The sequence below is a fragment of the Eucalyptus grandis genome, chromosome 8, assembly GCF_016545825.1.
Source record: "Eucalyptus grandis isolate ANBG69807.140 chromosome 8, ASM1654582v1, whole genome shotgun sequence".
Classification (NCBI taxonomy): Eukaryota; Viridiplantae; Streptophyta; class Magnoliopsida; order Myrtales; family Myrtaceae; genus Eucalyptus; species Eucalyptus grandis.
This window is the reverse complement of record NC_052619.1, coordinates 14,556,708-14,579,129: the sequence shown is the minus strand read 5'-3', so window position 1 is coordinate 14,579,129 and position 22,422 is coordinate 14,556,708. Positions and strand designations below refer to the sequence as shown.

General features: G+C 36.2%; 1 pseudogene; it reads left to right on the top strand.

The window, feature by feature from the left end:
- Window positions 1-10,784: 10,784 nt before the first annotated feature.
- Window positions 10,785-17,831, top strand: LOC104416414 (annotated as a pseudogene).
- Window positions 17,832-22,422: the final 4,591 nt, after the last annotated feature.

Sequence of the window (22,422 nt, the reverse complement as noted above, 5' to 3'; positions counted from 1 at the left end):
AATTGATGTACATACCAATCGGTCACCATTTGTTCTTAGGCAAGCAGTTTTATGAATTTGCTCCTTATTTTACCAATCGGAGAGATGTGGAAGGTTCGTGCAAGGTCCGTGCAAGGTTCGTGCACGGTCCATGCAATGGGCCATGGATGAAGGAGCTAATCTTTGAACTTAATACGAAATATCCTCAATTGATAATATCAACTTACAAATCACAGCAACCGGTTCATGAAATATTAGCAAATCCGACTATTTAACACGTTCATAATCACCAAAATATTATTAATGTAATATCTCGACACTGAAACATGAACGGAATAATCTTATAATTAATTGCGTCTAGACGAATCAGTCACATGTTGTGTGAATACTAACTCTTTAGTTCAAACGTAATATATTTGGTCAATTTCGCATTCGGCGAATTTGACGTGAGAATATAATGACAAGGGTAGATCCAAAATTGATCCAAAGGCGAGTAAACCCCCACCCAAATAAAAATGATTTCGTGTAGTTCAATATGCATGCTAAAAATAGGGGAATATTACTCTAAATAGAATGCTTCAATTTCTTCCTATTTAATAAATGAAGTTAAAATGAAAGTTTGAATGTAGACGTTAAACTAAACTTCCATTTTTTTCTTGTGTAAAAATGTTAAGTCAGCTATACACTCTGTAAAATTCATTCATCTCCTTCATCTCTATATTCTAGAGCTTCGTCAGAATTCTCTCCTCTATTCAGTTTTCGTTTGCCACTAGAACATCAGCAGCGATAATGGCCCTAAAGGTGCAGATGATCCTCTTGTTCTCCGCATGGATTTCGGGAAGCCGATTGTTGGAATCTCCGGACACTACACAGTTCACTTTTTGGGTGGCGAAGGACAAATCCAGAAACTTCACCACCGTCAACGATGCTGTGGCTGCTGCACCGATCAACAAGACTGGGTATTTTGGTCGAATTTTTTTCAACTTATGCAAACAACGATTTGTATCTCGGTGTTTTTAGATTCCAATAGCAATATTTTCGTTTTGGGAGTAGTGTTCAATTTTTCATTAAATGTGACTTAACTATAAAAACTAAGGCCCTTTAGACATTAACAATGAAATATTTTGTGTATGGCTATTCTGCAAAATTGAAGATGTTATAAAAACGGCTCATGTAGTCAAGGGGTTAAGACTATGAAACGACTAAATCAAAGTAATGGGCGAGGGGGAAAAGAACTCATGCAGTTTTCGCACTACCACATAAGTGGGCTAGGGTGCACCACAATCGAGCATGAGGCCCACTAAGAAGGAAAGTGGGTTTATGGGCCGAAGGCATAGCCCCCAATCGTGGGCCTGAGGCTTAGTGGGGTGCACCTTCTTCATGGGTTGGTCCACCCACATGCAGCCTCACCATTTTGGTGAGCCCAGCCCACCTATTAGATGGAATCTGATCTGGAGTGGGCCCATAATACCTAGTGGGGCACAGATGTCCATATTGACCACTCTATTGTTGGGGCCATTAGATTGCGCTGGAGGAATCGTAGGATCTATTTGATATATCGTTGTTTTGTATTGACATTTCTATGATTAGTGATCTTATTGTAGACTTTGCATTCAACTTAAAGCCTCTGCACTCTTGCTTATCTTGAGCGCTATACATGCTTTGCTTCTTTTCTTTTTTGCTTCTTTTTAAAATCCATATGAACATTTTTTAGAGTAGATAAGCATTTGACGATAATGAGGGAACAAAAATATGAAGCAAGTTTGTCCGGCTTTAAAAGCAAGTTCATATTTGATGAATTTATAGGTCAGTAAGTGATGCATGCCTAAGTGGTAAAATTTTAGAAAATATTTTCCTTAACGAACGTCGGAAAATATTTTCTGAAACATTTTCAGGTTTTAGTTGAACACCAAAACATATTATCATTTTCTTGGAAAATAACTTATGGGAAAATATTCTCCGAAAATGGACCATTTTCCACGAAACAAACCCTAAATCATGAAAGCCAAACCCATTTGGACCCTTAATAATGTGGCTCTTGCGGTGAGAATTAAATATCCACATAAATAAAACTGATTAGTGGATTCAAAAATCAAAAACCGCTTGTATGTAATCATCGACAATGGGCTATAAATATCCACATAAATTTATTTTTTTCAAAACTGAATGTGCAAATTTATCTTAACCTTTAAAATTTCAGCAAATTGATCTTTCTTGCAATTTAATTTCCAGCCATTTATTTTCCTTCCAAGGTCAACAGACAACCATTTTATAATCTTTATGGATTCAATTCGATATGCTAATGAAAAATATATTTGAGGGCTAACGGCTTTAACTAAGTGAGATTTTCAAGGGATAATTTGTGATAGTTGAAAAAGTTTAGGAACAAACATGCACTACCCAAAATGCAGCGGAGTTAGGCATAATTTCTCCAAAACCTTTTGAAGTCTTTTGAACAAGCGGTCACTTGATAATAATATGAGCTAGACATCAAATTTTCATGTGACTTTGTCAATTACTGCTTGAGGTTGGAGGGAAATCCTTTATTTGGAGTCAACCAAAGGGAATGGGTTCTGGAAAGTAACCATGCGGCCCACCAACTTCAAGCCCAAAATTCAGTTAGGTCCAGCTCGAACGAAGCAAGAAAGCAATGGCCTGGGATTGGGCTTTGGCTTGGGGTCGAAGATTAGCTGCTTCGTCCGTGCCCAATCGGCACGCTCTATCAATGTAACCTCGTGTTCATAATGATCATGTGCCCTGAAGTTTTGATCCAAAAGTCTGTTGGAATGCACAACAGAATTCTGACACTTAGCCGCCTGGTCTCCAAATCTTTTTTAAAATTTAATTTAAATAAAATGTATTAAAAATAAGAATTAAACCAAAACAACATTGTTTTAGCCACGTGAAAGATTGAAAGTATAAAAAAGAAAGCCACGTCAACATTTTCCTTTAGCCAATTCAAATGAAGTTAACCAAAGGACTCGTTTGCACTAATTTTACAAGTTTTAAAATTAATTGCAATTTTTACAAATTTTAGAGCTCAATTGCACTTTTACTTTCGTGATATGTTTAGGACTTCCAGTACTATATATAACCGTTCATTAAACAACGTTTGCCTTGTCTAATTGCTATTTTTAAAATTTTATTTTAACACTCCATAATGTTTTTTCCTCATAATCTATATAGATAGAATGATTATCGACTAATATAAAAATAAAATATAGACTTTTAATATGAATATTAAATATCAAGGTGCAATGAATAAGCCTTAAATTATTCATCTTGTACGTATTTAAAATTAAAGGAAGTAATACAATCGTGTGAATTATTGCAATGCATATACGAACATACATGGATTCATATATATTGATAATTCCATAGCCTATCTGTTATAACATGGCCTCTTAATTAGGAAAAATGCAACTTTGAGACAACTTTTTTTTCCCTGACTTACCTTGAAGATGGCTTTAGGGATTCTCGATCAATTTTGGTTGTGAAGAAGAAAAAACTACATGTTTTTAAGCGCAAGAGGTCTTATGGTCTTTTAAGGCCAAAATTTCCCTCCATCAATCTATAACTGTAAATAGAAAGAATCATTTTTAATCATTTTAAATTGATTATATTCGTAGCCATCCTAAAGGTTTTTCATGTGAAAAACTCTTTTCTTACATTGAAAAGCAAAAAACTAATTATATAATTGTAACCAACGGCCTCTAAGACTTCAAGCCACTTTGATTTTTCCATTTCAAAATTGAAAGATTATTTTCGTGGTAATAAATATCAATAGAAGCTTATGTTCGTAGGTATTATAGCAACAAGACAAGATGAGATTGATTCTAATACTTTGTAATAAATCTTTCCAGCTAGAAAATTTCATGATTTGAGGATTGACCAGATATAAGCAATGAACTTCAATACTTACTAAATATGAGATGGGCCTGTGAATCAATCATACACTGTCGGCGGATAATGTAACGAATGCTTTGATCTATTCGTGCAAATACGCAAGAAAGCTTCGTGAAAATCTCCCATCTCAATCACAAGAAATATGAATCATGCATTCTCAATCTATTCCCTCATCCTGATCCTTTTCCTTACAATCTTCCATCGTGTTCAATCCACAAATGACATTGTTCAAGATTCCTGCAAGAAGCTTGTGCCTAGGGACCTATACTTCGACTTCGACTTTTGCGTGAAGTCTCATGGGTCAGACCCCGAGAGCCGCAAGGTAGATTTCGAGGGACTAGGGCTGAACGGGCTCAAGCTGTTACAAGCCAACTTGGCGGGCATGACTGAGTACATTAAGCAACTGCTGAAGCAAAAATTGGAACAAAGCCTGCTCAAAGCTCTCTCCCTTTGCTTGGATGCTTACTTGACAAGTGAGGGCGAAGACATGACCCCAGCAGACAAGGAGAGGCGTTACTTTGATGTGATTATTTGGGTGGGTGGAGTGACGGATAGCGAAGATATATGCGACACACAAGGATCGGAGAAGAAAGGCACGGTTCCACCTTTGACAAAGCGTAATGCTGACATTCTTCAACTGTCTATTATAGTGCTTGGTATTACGGCAATTTTGAGAGGGGGAGCATAGGGAATGTGATGAAGAGCATACTAGCCAATAAATTAAATGACTTTCATTGATTCTCCGAGTTTTTTCTTCATACCATGTTATGTTTCTTGCCAAGAGAATCCTATGCACTACATTTGATGCCTTTCTTCTTCTTCTTCTTCTTCTTTTCAATTCTATGCTATGTTTCTTGCTAACAAAATCCTATGTATTTGACATATCTCGTTCATCGGAGTAAAACTCATTTCCATGTATCAACTTTTGAAACTCATTGTGGCATTTCAAGGACTACGGAGAATTCACTTGCAGATCCCATGGCTTAAGTTGTCTCTTGCTTAGTACAATCAGAGATAATAGAAAGAAGTTAAATTCCCATGTCATTACAAAAGAAGAAATTAGATTCCCAGGTTTGTCGGTCATAACTGTCAATCTCTTTCTATCTTCCAACGAAGAGGTTGGTAGAGCTTGCAACCACGGTGCGTTTCTTACTTTTAATCGTGAGGATTCCATCAACGATCGACAGAGGGAAATATTCCATCGTGGGTCGAGGATATCCAGCATAGTTTAGAAGTGCCTCTAAGATTACTGTCGAGATGGCTCTTCCCAATATGAACATCGAGTATTCCAATTCGAGAGTCAACATGTCAGTCAAGAGGAAAAATCGAGAGCGTAGCTTGACGTGTGCGTAAGTGAAGTATAATAACTTCATGGATATTTATAAATGAATATAATAAAATAGATCGGAAGAGCGAGAAAAAATTAGGATCATAATTTCATTCATTCATGAGTGGAAGTTACTTCCTCCAACCAGTAATAAATGTTTCCAATTTGAAAATTTTCTGATTTGAGAATTGACATCATATAAATAGTGACCTTTTTTTTTTTTTTTTTTGGTCAGTTCTATTCTATTCCTACTCTACACTCACTCGCAGACTTGTGCCCTACCTCTTGCAGGGCGTGGGAGTCGCAACCCACGCTCGAAACTTACGCGTCCTACCCCCCATCCCCCTGAGAAGGTGGGGATTTGAACCCCTCACCTCCCCCTTCCATGTTGGAAGGGTGGCCACTGGGGCGAACCCCCAGTGGTTAAATATGAGATCGGCTCGGGAATCAATCATCATCGGCGGTGGATGGAAGAAAAACATGGTAATGACCAATCATCTAAACACGTGATCTTCAACAAGTCCACTGTGCAAATGTTTAGATTGCTTTTATCAAAAGTTGCTTTATATGATTGGGGATTATTTGGACATCTGCTAATTATGGTTGCGCATTTGATAGAAATCCACAAGAATGTGGCAATCACAAAAGAAAAAACAAAAAGTCTGGTGCCTTGCGCGATTGAAATCAAAATACAATGGTTAAGCAAGCACCCCCTAAATTAATCGGGTTCCGGTCAAAGTGTGGCAATTACGAAAGAAAAAACTAAAAGCTTAGTGCTTTGTGTGATTGAAATCAAAATACAATGGTTGAAGCAAGCACCCTGTAAATTTAGTGGATTTCTATGATCCCTCGAGGAAGTGATCCATTGTCTAAAAAATATCGCACCCTAATGCATATCATCATACTTCTTACAGGTGCCATACCATTACGAACATTTCAAGGGCTTTCGATCGAGATCTATTCCTCTAAAACGAAATGGTCACTAAGTCCCCAAGAATTGAGTCGGGGACTTGTAGAAATGCACGATTGAGTTGTGCTGAGTTTGGTCACAAAAGCATGCATACTTTCTCCATTAAAGAAGACCTCAGTGGTCCTAAAGAGCATATACGTCGTACTTTTGGCTGGAGACCGTTTAATGTCGAGCATATCACGATCCTTCTTCTAAGCTAAGGAAGACTTGACCAACTTCTAGGAGTTCGACCGTCGATCTCAACAACTATAAAAGCCCAATCCTTTTCTCGGTCAAACTCGACCCTCCCGATACTACATTTCGCACATCACTTCCCGAAACATTATTACTGTCATACAATGCCTCGAAATTATTTATAAAAAAAATGAGCAGGAGCATCTCTATTTTAACGTGTCTACGTGAACGACTCGAATGACATAGGTTGTAGAAGATTTTATGAAGGAAAAAAAAAATCCACATCATTGTATTTACTTGAAAAATTCAACTAGTAATAGGTAGGAACTTGATTTATATATATCCGGAACGATGGAGACTATAATGACATATGCACATGCTTTCTTGTGATTACCTGGTCTTTCGCTTCTTCCTTCGATCCTTAGGAATTAATTCCAGGAAATGCACCTTCCATTATGTTGTGGTATGCTTTGAAAATTACTATTATAGAAAATTCCTGATTTCTATAATAAATTGTTACAATCGAACAGTGAAAGCTCTTTCCCCGGTTCCTTCTAGGGCATGTATTAAGATAATATACACATGAAATAGACCTAATTAGAGTATAATAATAAAGTTTGAACCGCTTCCTTCTCCCCCCCAAAGTATACCATTTCGTCAATTTGATCTCATCGCCATATTCATGACGTCTCACTTAGCACCTGGAAACGATGGTATGGAAGTGGGGAACCTACCGGATCTTGATCAACTTGAACATGAAATCAAGATAGAAGAATCATTAGAGAAAGCAAAGAAGAAGAGAAGAAAAGATTAGACAAGGTGTTATGTGATGGCCAATAAGGTAAAATCAAGCAGTTCGACTTTGGGGCTCAGTACCACTCATTTTTTAATTGTCTGTTAAAGAATCAAAGTGAACTGAAATTTGTTGAGTTCAATTCACTTCAAAGGGTGCAGAAATCGGGTTCGCAAACCAAATTGAACCGAACCAAACCATATTATGATAGGGCGAGATAGGTGGCTTTATAAGAGATTGCAACAGCTACTGGGTCGTGGGGTTTGACCTGGATTTAGGGATGCATTTGATGTTAAAGCGGAGACGTGGAGAAATGGAGAAATTTGAGATATAATTGGATGTCATATGTATCGTTAATTTAATTGAACACTCTCTTCTCTTGAAACACATTTACATGCAACGCTTATCAACAATTGGAAGTCACTTTTGGAAACATTTCAGGTGACATAACTTATGTGCTCCTTCCTCGAGGGGAACTAGCAAGCTGACTGAGCTTACGCTTTGGAACAGCACGAATTGTCCTGCAATGAAGACATTGTCTTCTTCAAAGTTGTTGTTGTTTTACCATATGGACCTCTTGGGAGCTATTTTCGCTTGTCATGTTCTTGGTATATGAACTATTTAGGAGTTTATATTAGGTTCCAGAATGGGAGAACTGAAATTTACTTTCATTTCCTTTATTTTTTCCCTATTCAGTTTTCTGTGATGAGAAGATGGTAGATGAGTTTCTAAAGTGATTAGTTCGATCGAAGTTAAAGTGGGGAATTCAAAATACATTTCCCGAGTCTCAAGATTCGTTGTTCTAATCTTTTCTTGGCAATTTGTTATTAACTCCTGGCTGTTTTGAGCCGTCTCGCAAAATATCGATGTTCAATTTATTTTCATTATGTTTTGTGATTATTATGGGCCCGCTTTTGATATAGCAAAATTGAATATTCATGAAATTCTTAGTCGTAACTAAATTTCCATACACGAATCTAAATCATCCAATTAGATGATCATGTGTTCTTGCACGTCTAGTAGATGATCCCGAACGACAATTTGCTCAACATTATGTGAAGGCAAGGAAGGCAACTATGCAATTTTCGAACAAACTCCTGATCTGAAACGACAATTTACGTGTTATTAACACCTAAGAGATGCCTTTGTTTTAAATGCTCTTGCATCCACATGACGCATCATTCATTTAGTAGTCTCTTTCTCTTTTTCTTATCCTCTTCCTTTTTGGGGAGTCTAAAGAGAAATGGCGTGTATGCATGCGTACTTGGGAGTGGATTGTGTGTTTGCGGTGTGATGAAATTGGAGGGAGATTGCAAAATAATTTAATTGTTGAGAAAGGTGAAGAGCTTTGTGGGATGTGCATGGATTTAACTAGGAGATAGACTAGTCAAATAGATAGGTCAAGTTGATAATAAATTGTTACCCAAATTGACTCATTAACCTATTTATGATCCATTTATTTATAATGTAAATCTATCGACACATACTTGACCCAACCCGACCCCACCCGACTCATATTACTAAAACACTTCCATATTTAATCAAATCTAGAAAAGCTTATTTCTTATGATTTTTTAAAGGAATTATATTGTTAAAATACTTCCATTCGATTACAAATTTAATGGATAAATTTTACAATTTTTTTAAAATTGAGGCCCCTTTTATTTCATAAAAAAAATAGTATTTTTGAAAATGATAATTTTTTTATTTGGTTGAAACATGAAAATGAATTAGAAAATATTTTCAGTTTTGTAGGAAAATCTAATTTACTTTTTAGTGCTTTTTTATTTTTATTTTTTGGAAAAATAGAATTTTGAATTTTCTCTTTCTTTTTCATTCTTTTTCACTTGGTCACCAACCAGGGATTGTGGCTAACAATAGGCAAGTTGAAGTCTTATCGTAGGCCAGCAAGGCTCAAGCTTGCTCGATTGCAATGAGGTTGAGCTTGCCCTGACACTAAGGAGCTTGAGTCATGCCAAATTAGGGAGGCCCCAACCTCGCTAGTGCCGAGGTTGGTGAGCTTGGCCTCACCAAATCGGGTGAGCTCTTTAGCTCACCACTAAATTTGGCGAGCTTGAGTCTCGCAAGATCGGGGAGGCCTAACCTCATTGCATCGAGGTTAGCGATAGTCGGCCGCTGGACTTTATAGGTGAAAAAAAGTAAGAGAAAGAAAGAAAAAAAGATTAAAAAAAAAGATAAAAATCGGAAATTTAAAAAAAAAAAAAACTGCTAAAGAGAATGATTCCTCATTAATGGTTGACTCAACTAATAACCTTTATAAGTTAAATGTGTTCAAAGACAAACTCATTTACAAGCTATGTATCACTAAACTTACATACAACCCAAACCCATTACTAATGCATTTATTAAAATTTAACTAATCCATATATAACCCATTTCATTAAATATGAGCTCTAAATGGGTTTTCAACCCATTTGATGCCTCTATTTGGAAATTTCACCACCATCAACGAAGCTGTGGCTGCCGCACCGATCAACAACAAGATCAGGTATTTTGGTCGAAATGAGAAAAATGGACCATAGATTAGTGAAAAAGAGAAGATGATGTGAAGTCGACGTGAAAAAACCTTCCATATTTAGATGAAAGCACAAATTATAGATTACATGACAAATGTTTAATTGGCCGTTTCCGTTTCCTCTTAAAGTAAGAATACCACTTAAAATTGAATCATACCTTTTGATGCAGAGTTGACTCATAGGAAATCGGCCAAATTAAAACTTTTATCTTCAATATCATAAAAGATTTTTGGGCTTATCAATTTAAACTTCGAGTGACTAAAGGAACTTATTTGGATCACTTTCGCAAGAAAGCAACCGAAGAGGCATGGAAGGTTCATGCAAGGTCCGTGCAAGGTCTGTGCAATGGGCCACGGACGAAGGAACTAATATTCAAACTTAATACGAAATATCCTCAATTGATAATATCGACTTACAAATCACAGCAACCAGTCAATGAAATATTAGCGAATCCAACTATTTAACACGTTCATAATCACCAAAATATTATTAATATAAAATCCTAACACTGAAACATGAACAAAATAATCTTTTAGTTAATTGTGTCTAGACGAATCACTCACATGTAGTGTAAATACTAACTTTTTAGTTCAAACGTAATATATTTGGTTAATTATTAATATAATATCTTAACACTGAAACATGAACAAAATAATCTTTTAGTCAATCGTGTCTAGATGAATCATAATACTAACTCTTTAGTTCAAACGTAATATACTTGGTCAATTTCGCATTCGGCGAATTTGACGTGGGAATATAATGATAAGGATAGATCCAAAATTGATCCAAAGGCGATTAAACCCCCACCCAAATTAAAACGATTCCGTGCATTAGTTGAGTTCAGTATGCATGCTAAAAATAGGGGAATATTACTCTAAATGGAATGCTTCAATTTCTTCCTATTTAATAAATGAAGTTAAAACGAAAGTTTGAATGTAAATGTTAAACTGAACTTCCATTTTTGCTCATGTAAAAATGGTAAGTCAGTTATAAACTATGTTAAATTCATTCGTCTCCTTCGTCTCCTTATTCTAGAGCTCCGCTAGAATTCTCTCCTCTATTCAGTTTTCGTTTGCCACCAGAACATTAGTAGCGATGATGGCCCTGAAGGTGCAGATGATCCTCTTATTCTCAGCATGGATCTCGGGAAGCCGATTATTGGAATTTCCAGACACTACACAGTTCAATCTTGTGATGACGGAGGATAGATCCGAAAATTTCACCACCGTCAATGAAGCTGTGGTTGCCGCACCGATCAACGGCATGATCAGGTATTTGGGTCGAAATGAGAAAAAGGGACCATAGATTAGTGGGAAAGAGAAGATGATGTGAAGTCGACGTGAAGCGACCTTCCATATTTAGATGAAAGCACAAATTATAAATTACACGACAAATGTTTAATTGGTCGTTTTTGTTTCCTCTTAAAGTAAGAAAACCAGTTAAATTGAATCATACCTTTTGATGCAGAGTTGACTGATAGGGAATCGGCCAAATTAAAACTTTTATCTTCAATATCATAAAAGGGTTTTGGACTTATCAATTTAAACTTTGAGTGACTAAAGGAACTTATTTGGATCACTTTCGCAAGAAAGCAAACCCTTCGGCCGGAGTGGCATGGAAGTTTCATGCAAGGTCCATGCAAGGTTCGTGCAAGGTCTGTGCAATGGGCCACGGACGAAGGAGCTAATTTTCGAACTTAATACGAAATATCCTCAATTGATGATATCGACTTACAAATCACAACAACCGGTAAATGAAATATTAGCGAATCCAACTATTTAACGCGTTCATAATCACCAAAATATTATTAATATACAATCCTAACACTGAAACATGAACAAAATAATCTTTTAGTTAATTGTGTCTAGATGAATCACTCACATGTCGTGTGAATACTAACTTTTTAATACAAACATAATATATTTGGTTAATTATTAATATAATATCTTAACATTGAAACATGAACAAAATAATCTTTTAGTCAATTGTGTCTAGATGAATCATAATACTAACTCTTTAGTTCAAACGTAATATGTTTGGTCAATTTCACATTCAGCGAATTTGATGTGGGAATATAATGACAAGGATAGATCCAAAATTGATCCAAAGACAATTAAACCCCCCACCCAAATTAAAACGATTCCGTGCATTAGTTGAGTTCAGTATGCATGCTAAAAATTGGGGAATATTACTCTAAATGGAATGCTTCAATTTCTTCCTAATTAATAAATAAAGTTAAAATGAAAATTTGAATGTAGACGTTAAACTGAACTTCCATTTTTGCTCATGTAAAAATGGTAAGTCAGCTATACACTCTGTTAAATTCATTCGTCTCCTTCGTCTCCATATTCTAGAGCTCAGCTAGAATTCTCTCCTCTATTCAATTTTCGTTTGCCACCAGAACATCAGCAGCGATGATGGCCCTGAAGGTATAGAATATCCTCTTCTTCCCGGCATGGATCTCAGGAAGCCAATTGTTGGAATCTCCAGACACTACATAATTCAATCTTCTGATGACGAAGGATGGAACTGGAAATTTCACTATCGTCAACGAAGCTGTGGCTGCCGCACTTATCAACAAGAAGATCTGGTTTTTGGGTCGAAATGAGAAAAAAAAGGGACCATAATGGGAAAGAGAAGATGATGTGAAGTCGACGTGAAACAACCTTCCATATTTAGAAGAAAGCACAAATTATAGATTACACGACAAATGTTTAATTGGCCGTTTCCGTTTCCTCTTAAAGTAAGAAAACCACTTAAAATTGAATCATACCTTTTGATGTAGAGTTGACTCATAGGGAATCGGCCAAATTAAAAATTTTATCTTCAATATCATAAAAGGTTTTTGGACTTATCAATTTAAACTTCGAGTGACTAAAGGAACTTATTTGGATCACTTTCGCAAGAAAGCAAACCCTTCGGCCGGAGCGGCGTGGAAGGTTCGTGCAAGGTTCATGCAAGGTCTGTGCAATGGGCCACGGGCGAAGGAGCTAATCTTCGAACTTAATACGAAATATCCTCAATTGATAATATCGACTTACAAATCACAGCAACTGGTCAATGAAATATTAGTGAATCCAATTATTTAACACATTCATAATCACCAAAATATTATTAATATAAAATCCTAACCCTAAAACATGAACAAAATAATCTTTTAGTTAATTGTGTCTAGACGAATCACTCACATGTCGTGTGAATACTAACTTTTTAGTTCAAACGTAATATATTTGGTTAATTATTAATATAATATCTTAACATTGAAACATGAACAAAAGAATCTTTTAGTCAATCGTGTCTAGATGAATTATAATACTAACTCTTTAGTTCAAACGTAATATATTTGGTCAATTTCGCATTCGGCGAATTTGACATGGGAATATAATGACAAGGATAGATCCAAAATTGATCCAATGGCGATTAAACCCCCACCCAAATTAAAACGATTTCGTGCATTAGTTGAGTTCAAAATGCATGCTAAAAATAGGGGAATATTACTCTAAATGGAATGCTTCAATTTCTTCCTGTTTAATAAATGAAGTTAAAACCAAAGTTTGAATGTAGACGTTAAACTGAACTTCCATTTTTGCTCATGTAAAAATGGTAAGTCAGCTATACACTCTGTTAAATTCATTCGTCTCATTCGTCTCCAAATTCTAGAGCTTCGCTAGAATTCTCTCCTGTATTTAGTTTTCGTTTGCCACCAGAACATTAGCAGCGATGATGGCCCTAAAGGTGCAATGATACTTTTCTTCCCGGCATGGATCTCGGGAAGCCAATTGTTGGAATCTCCAAACGCTACACAGTTCTGGTGGTGATGAAGGATGGATCCGGAAATTTCACCACTGTCAACGAAGCTATGGCTACCGCACCAATCAACAGCATGATAAGGTATTTGGGTCGAAATGAGTAAAAGGGACCACAGATTAGTGGGAAAGAGAAGATGATGTGAAGTTGACTTGAAACAACCTTCCATATTTAGATGAAAGCACAAATTATAGATTACACGACAAATGTTTAATTGGTTGTTTCCGTTTCCTCTTAAAGTAAGAGCACCACTTAAAATTGAATCATACCTTTTGATGCAGAGTTGACTCATAGGGAATCAGCCAAATTAAAACTTTTATTTTCAATATCATAAAAGGTTTTTGGACTTATCAATTTAAACTTCGAAAAAGGAACTTATTTGGATCACTTTCGCAAGAAAGCAAACCCTTCGGCTGGAGAGGCATGGCAGGTTCGTGCAAGGTCTGTGCAAGGTTCGTGCAAGGCACATAAATTTATTTTTTTCAAAACTAAATGTGCAAATTTATCTTAACCTTTAAAATTTCAGCAAATTGATATTTCCTGCAATTTAATTTCCAGCCATTTATTTTCCTTCCAAGGTCAACAGACAATCATTTTATAATCTTTATGGATTCAATTCTATCTATATTAAGAGATATTTCACTTTTTCGGTGGAACGGAGTCATAAAGCTTGACAACTATTTTCCTCTCCATTCATGTAAATATCATTTGTCTTGGCATAAAGCTGAATAGAAACGATAATTTCTGGTCGTTAATTCTTTGTTGAAGAAGGAAGCGAGTCCTATTGATCTTCCCAAAGGAATGCATAGCCTAGAAAAACTCACTGATTAATGTACATAGGCATTTTCTCTAGAAATGCAACTCTTGGTGTATTTATTTCTTTCTCATTGCACGATTTTTATGTAATTCAAGCAATCTCTCTTTGTTTCTTAAAAAAGCAAATTAAAATGCAATCAACCAATAAAAAGAATAATCCATTTTATATAATAAACTGAGGACTATTAATGCCAAGAAAACAACCCAATCAAGAAATATGATATAGTAGTTCTCTCATTTAGATTTTTCACTTTCCTCTCACTCGCAACTTTGAAAAAGAATTCCTATTAATCTCTTAGCTGTTATGTTAAATTTTAATTTATGTTCCACATTATAAAAACCTAACCTTCCTTATATATTGATTTTCTTGTTTCGTACAGATTTGTCATCTACATAAAAGAGGGAGAGTGTTTAGGGAATGTCCCGGTGGACGATACAAAGACCAACCTCATGTTCATAGGGGATGGGGTTGGGAAGACCTGGATCAAGGGCGATTGGAACAATGCGGATGGATGGAGTACTTACCAGTCAACCACTGTTAGTAAGTTCTTATATATCAATTTCTAATTAAATAGAAAATATTCATTTATTTTAGATCAAAAACAAATTGATGTACATACCAATCGGTCACCGTTTGTTCTTAGGCAAGCAGTTTTATGAATTTGCTCCTTATTTTTATGGCTCGTGCACTCACTATATTTATTGTTTTTTTTGTCTTGTATTATTTGAAAAGTTATACCCACACTTACGTTCTTTTCATAGAGTAATAAGACCTTGGGGGGTTTTTACCTTATTAATGGACTTTTTTTTCGATTCTAAGGTGCTTTTTATACTTTGGTAAATGATTTGTATTTATGCGGATTTTCATGTTTTCCAAAATGGAAAGAAAAAAAACACTGTCAATTTGTTGATTATGCAATTCTTTACCTTATTACGTAACTTCTTATTGTCAAATAGCATCTATATATATATATATATATATATATCAACATGAGTGGATGATTCCATGAACTTAATAATAGCGGTCTCTAATTCGGAATAGAAATCTATTACAAACTTTTTAAGATACATTCACACCGAAAATTTATCATATCTCAACCATTTTCCTAGTTCAAAAGATTTTTGTCACAAATTATTTTTAGTTATAGCATATGATGGCTGCCTTAATTTTTTGCTTTGTGCCATGCATTTACTTGTGAAATGTATGCACTTGGAATTGATCAAATGTTCAAGTTTCACTTTTAACTTGTAATTGCATGAGACAAATTAATTTGGACTATAACTATTAGAACTCTCCGCCCATTTAAGTGAGAAATTTGTAGCCGGTGCTTAAATAATGGGAAGACTAATTATCTGACAAATCAATCTTAGATGTCTATAATGCTAGCTGATTCAATTATCAATGATATTTAATTTACTCAAATCAGAAATTTTGCACCACTAGAAGCCCTTCCTTTCTAGGACCAAATCACATGGAAAGTTAATGCCATATAACCAGTACAGAACCTCAGTCCGAACTTTCTTTCGCATAGTCCTCTAATAGCAAAATTCTATTGTTTCGTACTCAAAAATACGAATGCCTTTTCCTTTTATTTAATCTTAACAAGTGCAGATAAGTGTGGTGATGGGTTTTTTTTATGTGATGATGGGCTTATTTAGGCCCGTCCGCCCATGTTGGGCCAAAAACCCAGCCCATAAGTGAAGGGCCCATAGAAGAAGAGAGCCATTACTGTAGATAAAATAAAAAATGGGGATTTTTGAATAAATCGGAAAATCTGAGCAGTTGCTACGTAATCTGAAAATAAGAGAAAACATGTTCTCTCGGTTTTCTACGCTCTCTCAGTTTCTCCAGAAAAACATAGTACGCTCCTCTTCAAGAATAATATCAGAATTCCTCATCAAACTATGACAACGGTGTTTAATCTGTGAAAGACAAGGTATGTTCAACTTCGTAATGTACCTTATGATTGGTGTAACATGTGTTTTTTGGGCACGTTATCCGCATATGTTTCTAGTGTTTGATTGAGTATTGAATCGTTTTTGGGAATCTGTTTCCCTACATTGGTATCAGAGGCGTGGAAGGTTCGTTCAAGATCCGTGCAAGGTTCGTGCAAGGTCCGTGCAAGGTTCGTGCAAGACACATAAATTTATTTTTTTTCAAAACTAAATGTGTAAATTTATCTTAACCTTTAAAATTTCAGCAAATTGATCTTTCCTGCAATTTAATTCCCAGCCATTTATTTTCCTTCCAAGGTCAACAGACAATCATTTTATAATCTTTATGGATTCAATTCTAGAGATATTTCACTTTTCCGGTGGAACGCAGTCATAAAGCTTGACAACTATTTTTCTCTCCATTCATGTAAATATCATTTGTCCTGGCAGTTAATTCTTTGTTGAAGAAGGAAGTGAGGCCTATTGTGGACGTTACAAAGACCAACCTCATGTTCGTAGGGGATGGGGTTGGGAAGACCTGGATCAAGGGCGATCGGAACAATGCGGATGGATGGAGTACTTACCAGCCAGCTACCGTCGGTAAGTTCTTGAGCTACCTTAATTTTTTTCTTTGTACTATGCATTTACTTGTGAAAATGTATGCACTTGGAATTGATCAAATGTTCAAGTTTCGGTTTTAACTCGTACTTGCATGAGACAAATTAATTTGGACTATAACTTTTAGAACTCTCCGCCCATTTAAGTGAGAAATTTGTAGCCGGTGCTTAAATATTGGGAAGGCTAATTGTCTGACAAATCAAATCTTAAATGTCTGTTATGCTAGCTGATTCAATTATCAATGATATTTAATTTCATTTTCCTCTATTCGCAGCTGTTGATGGTAATAGATTTCTTGCTACATGGATCACAATTGAAAAATTTGCTGAGCCAAAGAAAGGACAGGCAGTGGCTTTGCGAAGCGGCTCAAGCCAATCTACCTTCTACCAGTGCAGCTTCCTAGGATATCAAGACAAACTATACGTGCATAGCTAAGTCTAGTTTTATCGCGATTGCGAAATCTATGAAACAGTTGACTTCGTGTTTGGAAATGCCTTGGTGGTTTTCTAGAATTGTAGCTTATACGCCCACATGCCAGAGGAGAAACAAGGAAATGTATTCACCGCTCAGGGTAGAGACAATTTAGGGGTGCTTACTGGGATGTCCTTCATCAGCTGCAAGTTCATAGCCGCACCGGACCTTATCCCTATGCAGCCCTTCTTTCAGACATTTCTTGGCCGTCCATGGAGGAACTTCTCCACAACGGTGATCATGGAGTCGTATATCGACGACCTGGTCGACCCAGTGGGGTGGTCGGAGTTCAATGGCCCAATTGGGTTGGACACACTCTTTTATGGGGAGTATCAGAACCGAGGCCTGGGTTCAAACACGAGTGGTTGAGTGAAATGGGTTGGGTACCATGTTATTAGCAACTCGACAGTGGCAAGTCAATTCACTGTGGAGTCCTTCATTCAAGGCAACCGGTGGCTCAATGACACTTGTTGCCCTTATTATCTAGGTTTGAATTAATGTGAATGCTAGGTAATATTCATCTTTGATGATATAGCACCTAGCCTTAGTTTATGTATTTATAATTGTGGCGTTGGACAAAGAATCTAGTATGAAAAGGAATAAACAGAGCACTATCTGAAGATTGTTGGTCTTTAGGATTATAGTAATTCAAAAATCAGTGAGTATTGTACGGATGTAATTGTAATTTGGCTTGGAGGAACTGTCATGTGTGTCATGCTCGTATGCCTTCGTCGGCAAAAGGAATTGCAGTATTGGTCATGAAATTAGTCAATAGTAAGACTAATAATCGCGAGCGTTCTATGAGTATTTTACGTATTTTACTTAAGAGGGTGAGATTCTGTGATTGCCGAGAGTACAGTATCAGAATTCCTCATCAAACTGTGACAACGGTGTTTAATCTGTGAAACACAAAGTATGTTCGACTTCGTAATGTATCTTATGATTGGTGTAACATGTGTTTTCTGGACACGTTTTCCTCATACATTTCTGGTGTTCAATTGAGTATTGGATCGTTTTTGGGAATCTGTTTCCCTACATTGGTATTAGAGCAATGGTGTTCATGTTTTCCGATTACTGTTCATGTTTATAAATTGTTTTTTGGTTGAAATTTCGTGAAACGCCATCGCTAGTCACTTGGGGACAGAAATCCCGACACCGCGTATTGTTCACCCCTCGTTTATGATTTTCAGTAAATCGGATCGCATTTTTGATATTGTAGGGTTGTAGCTCTCGTTGATATGAAAAAATCGACTAGTGGCTCATCGTCGAGGCCCAATGGACGCGCCACCACGTGCGACTAGAATGTCTAACGCCGTTAGCGCATGCGATGGTTCCCAGGCACGTGCAATGCACACGCAAGCAGGGCAAACCGTAGGCGCGTGCACACTTGCGGTAACCGCACGCACGTGCGTGGCACGCACACGGTAACCGCACGCACGTGCGTGGCACGCGCGTAGCAACCGCTAGCGCGTGAGCACACGTGCCAGATGACGTCATCGTGATGTCATCCGGCGGTTGCCCACGCACGCACAAGGCACGTGCCGGTGACGTCACCTATCCGGGTTGATCGGTTTGACTCAACCCGACCTGTATGACCCGACCTATGTCCCCTGACCCGTTGACCTAACCCATTGACCCATATGCGTTGACTTTGGCCGTTGACTGTTGACCAATGTTGACCTAGGTTGACCACCGTTGGCCAACCCAAAAAAAAAAAGAAAAAAAAAAGGGAAAATTATGTTGTTCCAATTTTGTTAGTTGTGGATTATAAGCAATCCATTTTTGTTCTACATTTGTTACATGAACCATGATGCATTTTGTACACATGCCTACATTTCCGAAACGAATGAAGAAATGCGAGACTTAAAGGGCTAAAAACATAATTAGCTAATTATCGATGGAATGACGGTGATATAGTATCACACGTGGTCAAGGTCAATCAGATGATACAATAAATCATCCAAAATGGTTATCCTATGCTTGATTTTGAGAATGTGACAACCTTAATGAACACTATTCCACCTGATTGGCAAGCAGTGTTAGATCGTCAATGGGAGGTCAATGTAGTCTCGAATTATAGGAGGCTTGCAATAGCTTTTGTAAGAGAGTATTATAGAATCGAGTTAACCAAAACTTCAACCCTTGGGTTGAGTATCGCATGGCACAGAATGAATGCGTCTTGGAGGTAACATGAGAGCTCTCTAAAGATTTTTTTGTAGTTAATCAATGTGCCTTCAAAATTCTCAGAGAATTTTACTAGGAGATTATAAGAGACTTTTCTAGTTTATGAGATAAATGATAATATTTTGGTTTAAATATTTATTTTTTCTTAGATTAGTTTGAGATGTTGTAGGTGTAAATATCTATTTCTATGTTAATATTTTTCCTCTTAATATATTACTTAGTATAATTGACATGTTTAATTATTGAAAGTTCAATGTTATCTATTGTTGTAAATTCGTATATTAATTTACAATTCTTTATGGGAAGTTTAAGAAAGTTTTAGTGACTTTACTGAACTTATTTTGTGCATGAATGATTATGTTAATGATAATTTTAAGTTAGGATTTTGAATGATGATTGAAAACATAGTAACCTTTTGATTCTGAAACCTTATTTGAAATTATTCATTAATATGATGAGTTTATGTAAAATTGATGCATAAATGATAGACATTAATAATACGTACATATGTGTCTGATATGTTCAGATCCAATGGTTTCAGCAACTAAAAGTATAATTGCTAAGTTGAACAAATAAAAGAAATTGAACGGCGAAAATTGTGAAATATTGAATATGAAAATTCAATATGTGCTCAAAAAGCAAGAAACACTAAAATCTCTTAACCATTTATGAAAGAACTTGAAGATGCCGTGCGCCACCTTGAGCTAGCGGAGGACCGCTTGAAGACATTTGAGCAGGAAACAAATATTTGTTGTGCTGGTCCTAGCTCAAAAGGGGCTTTAAGCTATAAGCGTAAGCGCATTAATTTGTTCAAAAGGTGGAAATGCAAGGGATCAAGTCATTCTAGCAAGAAACTCATAAGAGAAGAAAACGTTCTCGAGTGAAGAGAATTTCAAGGGTGAAATGTTATAACTGTGACCAGAAGAGTCACTATGATCGGGACTGTCGTGAACCAAAAAAAGTAGACACCCATTGTACTTTTAAGAACTTTGCTTATGTGTCAAGTTCAGTATTTTTAACTGAATCTAATCATTTGTGGACTGTAGATTCGAGAGCAACAAACCATATAGTGAAGGATAGAGAATCATTCGTGGAATTTCGACGAATACCGATTGGAACTAAGTGGATCTATGTATGAAATAACTCCAGATCCAAAGTTAAAGGGATTGACACCTGCCAATTGAACATGCGTGGTGGATGTGCTTTGTTCCTACATAATGTTTTAGTATTGTTAAAGGGATTGGCACCTGCCAATTGAACATGCGTGGTGGATGTACTTTGTTCCTTTATGCTTCGAAGATTCGTTGGAATTTAGTGTCTGTTTTAGTATTGGTAAAGCTTGGTTTTAGTTTGAACTTCCATAATAATTGTGTGGATTTGTATTTGAATACAAACTACTATACTTGTGGTTATTTTTCTATATGATTTTATTGTATTGAATGTTGACTGTGGTAATGTCAATGTTTGTTAGTCCCTATTCACATCTTTTAATTCATATGATAATGATGTGAATGTGTGGCATGCTAGACTTGGACATATTGGCTAACAACGTATGAATAGACTAGCTAAAGAGGGGACGCGCGGACCCCTAGAGTGCCTTAACTTTGGCCAAAGGGACACTTAAGTGCCATAACTTACGAAAGGTACACTTAAGTGTACCTTTCGTAGTTATGGCACTTAAGTGTCAAAATCGGAGTAAAATAGATCACTTGAGTGCCAATCCGACCAAAATATCGACGTGGCACTTTTCCAGCGAATGGAGCCCAAAACGATGCCGTTTTGCATGCTAACGTGGCTAAAACGGCGTTGTTTTGAGCGACGTGGCAAAAAAAAAATAAAATAATTAAATTAAATTTATTTAAAATATTTAAAAATAATAATTTTAAAATTAAATTTAGTTAAAATATTTTAAATTAATAATTTCAAAATTAAATTCAGTTGAAATATTAAAAAATTAATAATTTTAAAATTTTAAAAAAAAAAAAAGGAAAGGGGGAGGCGGCGGAGGGATTAGCCCTCGCCGCCGCCACCGCCGCCGGGAAGGGCGGCGACGGCGGCGGCTGAGGGCTAATCCCTCAACCGCCTCCCCCTCTTTCCCTTTTTTTTTTAATTTTTTTTAAAATTTTTTTAAAATTTTAAAATTTGTAATTATTAATTTTTTTAATATTTCAACTAAATTTAATTGTAAAATTATTATTATTAAATATTTTAACTAAATTTAATTTTAAAATTATTATTATTTAAATATTTTAACATTTTTTAAATATTTTAACTAAAATTATATTAAATTTTAATTTAATTAATTTTTAATTTTTTTACCACGTCAGCCCAAAACGACGCCGTTTTGGCCACGTCAGCATGCAAAACGACATCATTTTGGGCGCGCTTCGCCGGAAAAATGCCACGTTGGCGTTTTGGCCGGACTTTAGCCGGAGTGGTACTCAAGTGATCCGTTTTTTTTTCAAATGTGGCACTTAAGTGTACCTTCGTAAGTTATGGCACTTAAGTATCCCTTTGGCCAAAGTTATAGCACTTGAAGTGTTCTTTTTCCCCAAAGAGGGCTTGTTGGGCAACATTGAAAAAGTCGATTTACCCATATGTGAGATTTTCCTAGTAGGGAAAACGGTAAGGAAATCGGTAAGGAAATCATTTGAAAAATATAAAAGAGCTGAATTTCCTTTACATTTAATCCATTTCGACATATGTAGTCCAATGAATGTGAGAGGAATGCATAGTATTGTTTATTTCATCATATTTATAGATGATTATACTCGATTCGGATATGTCTATTTGATTTCTCATAAATCTGAAGCATTAAGTTGTTTCAAAAGATTTATGAACTTGGTAATCATTTAGACAATAAAATAAAAGTATTGAGATCCGATCGATGTCAAGAAAATTTATC